This window comes from Pteropus vampyrus, unplaced genomic scaffold (genome assembly GCF_000151845.1).
Source record: "Pteropus vampyrus isolate Shadow unplaced genomic scaffold, Pvam_2.0 Scaffold26, whole genome shotgun sequence".
NCBI lineage: Eukaryota > Metazoa > Chordata > Mammalia > Chiroptera > Pteropodidae > Pteropus > Pteropus vampyrus.
The window spans coordinates 5,799,045-5,806,654 of record NW_011888807.1 but is presented as its reverse complement, the minus strand read 5'-3'; the positions used below and the strand labels follow the sequence as shown (position 1 = coordinate 5,806,654).

Below are 7,610 nucleotides of genomic sequence, written 5' to 3'. Positions count from 1 at the left end.
AAATAAAATAAATAAAATAAAATAAAATAAAATAAAATAAAATAAAATAAAATAAAATAAAATAAAATAAAATAAAAAAACTTCTATTTCTAATTTCAAAAGGAGCCGATATTGGGAGAAAACAATATAACCAATATTTGGAGCATTCTGGCAGCACTTCAGTTAATACTTTTCAGCAACAAAGATGATACTTTTCTGACTAAAGTAGTGAATAAATTCTAGTGGTACTTTGAAATTTATTCTATTTTGAAATTGCTATTAATTATGGTGAGCAATTAGATATGCTTAAAAACTGACTAGTATTGTTAGTAAAACAGATACAGCTAGTTCACGGAAAACAACAAAAACCAATATTCTATTTATAAATTTACTTATTTTTTATCACATCTTCACCCAGAAAATAAATATTTAAAATGGTTTATAAAAATCCATACTTCCTAGCAAGAAAATAAACTTTATAGGTACATTTAAAAGAATAGTGACAAAAGGAAAATATGTGAACATGTATGAATTCCAACTCAAAACTAAAATGATTAGGAAGATGATTATAAAGGAGGAAACATTAAAAATGTGGCTCTGATTTGGTTCTAATATAGTCAATTGACTAATTCTAATATGGGCAATTAGCATAGCTCCTTCGGCCTACACGCTCTTGAAGTCACTTTCTTCAGTTTCCTTTATTTTTGTCCTAAGGCATAATTGTTTGGAAGAGTAAAGACTCAGTATAACGGCTGCTCTTAAATTGTTTAAAACCAAATACCAAAACATGAAGGTAAGGCTATTAAATAAGTGGGTAGAAATGCAGCCTGATTGCTATTATAGGGGTGCTAGGATCGCAGGCTGTCTTCTTGATCTTTGATCTAAAACTGTTGTAAGTCTGGGCTGGATGTCAGAAATACAATAGTTAAATGAGCCAGTATGGTTTTAAACTGTAATAGTTACTAAAACAGCTGTAGTGATTTCATTTTTTGTCCCTCCAACTTGTCAAAAATTTTTATAAAACCATGAGTATCATTACAAAACAGACACAATTAGTTGTTGATGGGAGACATCAAGACAATCTACAAAACACTAAATAAAGGGAAAGAAAATAAATAGGAGGTAAAGAAGCAACTCACAGAACCACAACTGACTATTCTCTATAGCATTTGTGTGCTGGAAGAAGCAACTCTTCCTAAGGAAAGATTAGTTCCATCTTATTATTTTTTTTCTCATGTGTACTAGTATTATGTTTAGATAAAATCAATAGTTTTCCTTTACCATTCCAAAAGAAGAGGAGGAGACAGAAGAGAAAGAAGGGGAAGAAGAAGAAGAAATAAAAGGGTTTGGTGTATACCAATTTACTCTAAGTTTGCTTTATTTATTTTCAAACGATTGTGTAGTTAGAATAATTTACAACCTAAAAGAGTCTGTGTTGGGTGACTCTTATAATCTAAACCACCTTAACTGACAATCTGCTGACTGCATAAATATTTTTTTCATTATTAAAATGTCTCATCTTCTATATGACTCAGCATTTTCACACTTGAAGACTACATTAATCTATAGAATGTCAGCACTGCAAGTCATGAATAGTGTTGGAATCATCAAGTGGTTTGAGTGTCTTTTTCCCCTTAAATAAAGGCAATCCCTGGTTTGCTTTGCAAAGACATGTGATTCCTTCAAATCATGTTAGCCTTTTACTGAGGATAAGAGTTGAATTACTTAACATAGTCCTAAATTTTCCAACCAGAAAAACAGAAGGCATTTTCTCATTATAACTTCATCTCTTCAATTTTTTGTTTGTTTCCAAGTCTTTGCATTACTCCAATGCAAACTTTAAAACAATCGATTCACCTATGGCCTGAAATGCATTAAATATTTAATGTGGTCCTTGTGGTTTAACTCTTTCCTGATAAAGACACTTAAGTCAAACATTTGCTTTAATTATCAGGTATTCATGCCTGTAAATTTCAAAATAAGCATAAGTAAAGCATAAGAAAATGAACAACCACAAGGAAAGACCCTGCTACTAATAAGTTGCAAGGAAAAAGTAAGGCTGATTTTTCTTGTTTGACAATTGAAGAGGATAGATCAGAATATTTAAGAGTCACCAGTACATTAGATTTTCTAACAAGGGTTAAAGGGGACAAAATCAAAAGTCCAGGACTCTTATATGATCTGCACATGTATGAGATTTCCCTAAATTTTCTTACCAGAACACAAAATCCATCACTATAATTTTGTTCCTATTCAGGCTTTTTAATTTTTTTTTTTTTTTTGTCTTCTCATTTCCTTAACTTAAACTATGTGAAATAAGTTCATAACAAATCCTGAAGTTTTCCCAGTGGCTATCTAAAATCACCATATTTATCTTCTTAATATTAGTGATTCAGTTTTGGTTTTATTGTTTAGTCCATGAGATTGTCAGTAGAAAAATAAAACATCAAAAAATGATGTTAGTGAACATTTTCTTAAGGACTGAATATGCCAGTCACTGTACTCAGTGCTTTACATGAAATATCTCATTTAATGTCCCCCACATGCTACAATCATATCCATCCTACGAATGAAAAAATTGAGACTAAGAGAAGTTAAGCAACTATCAAGCAGTAGAGCTAGGATTGAAAACAAAGTGGTCTGATGTCAGCATCGATGGTCTTAACCAAAATGCATATGATCCTTCCTACACAGACTAGAAAGGTTATAGGCTGTGTCACTAGCCTATATTTTCTAACTCCCCAAGTCAAAATTCTTTCATAAAATGAATTTAAGAAAATGCGAATGCATTTTTATATTCTTTTTGCACTGTTTAGAAACACCTTGATGTAACAGTATATCAGGCTTAACAAAAGAGCTCTTAGTGATTTTTTTTTTAAAACTATACATCTGCAATGTTTTTCCTAACACAGTAAACGATTACACAATAGTTTGTTATACTTTGGATGAAGACTATGTACTTTGATCATGTAATAGCATATGCCGTATTAACTGATGTGTTTTTTGATACATAGCCATCCCTTGCCTTCCAATCCCCCATCCCATCCCCACCACAAACTTCCCTAGTGTGAACACTGAAGACACAGGATAGCCATTTGGCCTATGAGGCGGTTTGTCATAAATAGACCCAAGAACAAAGACATCACATTGTTGGCTTTGGAGTCTGAGAGTCTGGGATTTAATTAGGAAGAAAACCTAAAAGGAAATATCAGCCCACAGACCCAGCTCCTCACTTCAATTCCACCACCACTCCACCTGATCACCAAAAAAAACAAAAACAAAAACAAAACAAAACACACACACACACACACACACACAGGAAAAACACAAAGGAAGTATGAACATAGAAAAGAAATTTAGATTAGGGGAGAAGTCTTGGCCAAGGAAAATCATAATATGATTTCCTTTTAAAATTTGAAAAACCTGTCTTAATAACAAGGTACCATAACTCATTTTCTCATTTTCTAGCTGAGATTTTTGGGAGACAACAGCTTCATATCTTTGCCTTTTGCCAAGGGCTCTGGGAATAAAAAAGTAGAGATTGCAATAGGGTAAGTTGTAGAGACTTCCTTCTTCCTAGTTTCTCTCAACTCCTAAGTGTCTTCTGAAAAGATCTTAAAGTTCCCATGGGTCCCCCAAGTAAGGTACATAAATTAGCTTAGAGAGAATTCTGATGGGCCTGCTAGCACATCCTGAATAGCTATGATGTGGAGATCCCAAGACAGGCGAAATGGGATGGGCAATACCACTTGAGCATCTTGGAGGGGTCACAAATACTAGGAAGCTAAGCTCAAGTTAAATAGGTCATTATCAGGGGAGCACTGTACAGAGAATGCAGGAGAGACAGAGTAGGGGGAGGAAATATATTTGGAAACAAAGGCCAGGGTAGGATTGAAGTGACAAGACCAAGAATCAGACGGCAACTTTTTAATTCACGATTTTTTTTTTGATGTGACTAACTCTGGGAGTACAGAGACAATCCTAGAAAGAAACTGATGGAAGAATCTGAGAAGTTCTATCTCAAAATAGGAAATTGTTTTGAACTGAGTGCAACGGGGGTATCATTGAGTTGAGCTAGGAATACTCAGAATTGTTGAGGCTAAGTTTCCTGCCATTGAAATAAATAATAAATTGGGTTACTGAAAAATATACACTCTGGAACATGAGTTTTGGGAACGGTTTGATTGTCAGAGTCAAATCCACCAGAAAAACATGTCCTATTTTTAAGGAAGCATAATCACTTGACAACACCATTGACTATAGCTCTTAAGTTGAATATGCTTCCAATTAATTTTATTGCTGGAGATAAAAAGGGTAATGTGGTTACCGTACACTGGGGAACATGCTGTTGATAAAAAGGGAAGAAAAATGGTAACATAAAACCTGTAAGTGTGGGTAGAATGTTTTATGACCTAAAAGTAAAGAAAGTATCTAAATGAATAAATATAAACTTTTCATTTCATCGATATTTTTTAGAAACCTTTTTGAATCATAATGCTTACTTTAGACTAAAGAAGTTGGTAGCTTATTCTTACATTTAAAAAAAAAAAGTTAATTCCCTGCTTTAGCCCTGATTTAATAAAGGTAAGTCATATTTATTACAAATATAAATATATACAATCCTGTGTTCTATGCTGTATCAGAATATCCAACCTTCACCAACAACTTGACCTCTAACGTTGATACACTGAGAAATGATCACAAACAAAGTGATGTTAGAGACACTCATATAATCTTCTCCTACATTATAAAATTATCACTGATAATGATCATACAACTGCATTTGTCTGAGCCCTGGAGCAATTGGTTTAAATGCTAGTTAAGAATTTCTAAATAAGATCTTTGTGGGGGTAGCACCTTAACGCTAACATAGGGGGAGAAAATAAGAGCTAGAACAATCTATTTTAGTAACTATGACTTCAGTTCAGGTGCTTATCAAGATAGATCATTTTTACCCACCATGGAGACCTCCCTTATTCTTTTTTAAAATGCCTTTTTAAAATTTCAAAACTTCATAGATTTCTTGTTTAAAAAATCAAGTTATGAGGAATTCAGAAAGTAAAAGTTCTACATAATATCTCCTGTCATCACCCAACTTTCTGAGTACACTTTGGGTGTGCATACCTATGCACACCATTATTTATATTGTGCTACAACATGTTTATTTCACCAGCAATATTATCTTAGAAAATTATTCTTTATTCGTATATATAGATCAGACCTTTTGGAAGATTGCACAACATCCATTTTATCCTTTACTATTAATTTCCTAGTTCTCTACAGATGTGCATCGCTTGGATATACACATTCACAGTGTACAAATGTACATGTTACTTATGTGACTATTTTGGTAGATAAGACAAATTCCTGAAAATATGTTTGCATAATTGCTGAACCCAAGCATTTATGTACATTTATACATTTACATTTATATATTTCATTGTGAATACTCTTTCAGAAAGTTTGTACCAATATTCATAATTTTTTAGTATTTATTATTATTAATGCAGATTAAAAGTATCTAATTGTTTCAATGTGCATTTCTTTCAGTATTAATGAAGTTGAACATTATGTGACTGGCATTTCTTCCTCTGTGTTTTATCTTTGGCCAGTTTTCTATGCTTTTAAGAAAGTAATTCTCCCATTGATTTCTAACTGCTTTTTGTATATTAAGTATATTAACATTTTTTCTCATATATTACAAATATTTTTCCCAGGGTAATGAGTACTAAGCACACCTCCATACTTAGGAATTAAATGTTGAACATAATTTTTTTTAAAGTCATCCCAAATAAGATGGATTCTTGAACCAGAACAAAGATTAAATTTATTACAACACTTGAATTACAATTACCCTTATCATTACAACTCTTACACACTAAAACAATAGTAAAAGATTCCTAACTATGACAGCATAATGATTTATTAGCAGAGGGTTTTTTTTTTTTTCTGTATATGAAGATGTTTCTTTGAGGCGCATTTAGAATTGACTTAAAAACTCCATGTAGCAGTACTGTCAGAAACAATGAGATGAAAACTGTCTGAACGTGTCAATATATCTTAAATTCAGATTTAAAAGAGGAGTAGAAATGTAAAACCCTCAGAAGTGACATTACTAGTAGACCATAATTTACTAAGTTATTGTAAGAAGCACACCACCTGCACACCTGAGGCAAACACTGCAGGTGACAAGCAGTTTAGTGCCCAGGTGTTTCCTGCTGCTCCTGTTTTTCCAGACCCAGACACAAGCCACCTTAGTCTGTCTGCCCTCACAGAACTTTACTCCTCCAAAAACCACAAACCCTCCCATGCACAGAATCTTCAGCTTTTGCCTTTAGCGACATCCATTTCCTCAGACTTGTGCCGGTTAAAATGCCTCGCTGGAAGGGAAACTGGCAAGTACTTTGAGCCTCAAGATACAAAGTTACAAATCTGAATCAGTCATTTTAAAACTGACCATGTGGACAAATATCAAATATGAATCACGGAGTTAGGTAGTTTTTAATCACAGCGGTAATTTACCATGCTCAAAATTTAAATGTCAATGTGATAACTTTTTTGGTGAGAGAATCTGGGGACCAAGAGGTGCACTATGGAATGTAGACACTGCTCACCAACTCAGTGACTTCAATTTCAAAAGCAGATATAAAGAGACTTTGAAAACAGAGACAAAGAATAAAGCAAAAAGGGATTGGGGTAGAGTGAAATGGAACACCCTCTGTAATTTCTTCTACAGATTTTCTCCCAGAACTGGAGAGAAACAAATCCAAAAAAAAAAATGCTTGGATCACTTATTGTAACTGAAACCACAAGTTATAGTACTCTCAAGAGATTCTAACTATCCAGACATCTGTTGGATAACAAATGCAGCCAAACATGCATCTTTAAAGAGGTTTCTAGGTTATGCAGTGACAGCTTTATGATCCAGAAAGTAGATAATCCAACCAGAGGAAGAGCTAATTAGGATCTATTGCTTACCCACAGAAACATAATTAGGGACACAACACTAACACAGGAAACACTGTACCTGGGAGTACAAATTATTTAAAGACACAAAAATTTGATAAATTACTTTAGAACTGCAGAAATACAAATCTGTGTTTATGCCCATTTGGTTTAAGTAATCAATCTCTCTGTTAAATCAAAACATATTGGAAAATATTCAGTAAGAATGAGATATGTAGCATATACACCAATTCTACACTGACATCAGGAATTTTTCATCTCACTTATATGTGCCATGAACACAAGTTTGCTCTCTGACATTTTCCAGAAAAGTCTGTTTAATACAAGAAAACATAAATAGAACTTCAATAATCATGAAGATGCTAAGTATCATCTGATACTGCTCAAACAAAGCAACCATGAAAATAAGTATTATGACACATGCTTGTGGTTGACAAAAATTATGAAGTTAAATCTCCACTACATCAGGCTGCATCCAAATGAAAACTGGCATATTTTGCCTCTTACTGGTCTCTTGCAAGACTCTTTTTGGTCATCTTTTTGCCAAGGAATTTAGAACATGTTGGCCACAGACAACTGTTTGTGAAACCTTATATTTTTGATAAATAAAACAATAAGAGTTAGGCAGCCTGAAAGAGAATAAAGAAAATCTGTAAATTCCAAAG

The 7,610-nt window shown here is 33.4% G+C and overlaps 1 protein-coding gene across 2 annotated transcripts in view; it reads right to left on the bottom strand.

Annotated features, from left to right (window-relative positions):
• VGLL3 (vestigial like family member 3) overlaps window positions 1–7,610 on the bottom strand; it is a 43,043-nt gene that overhangs the window by 1,501 nt on the left and 33,932 nt on the right. The window lies entirely within an intron of this gene.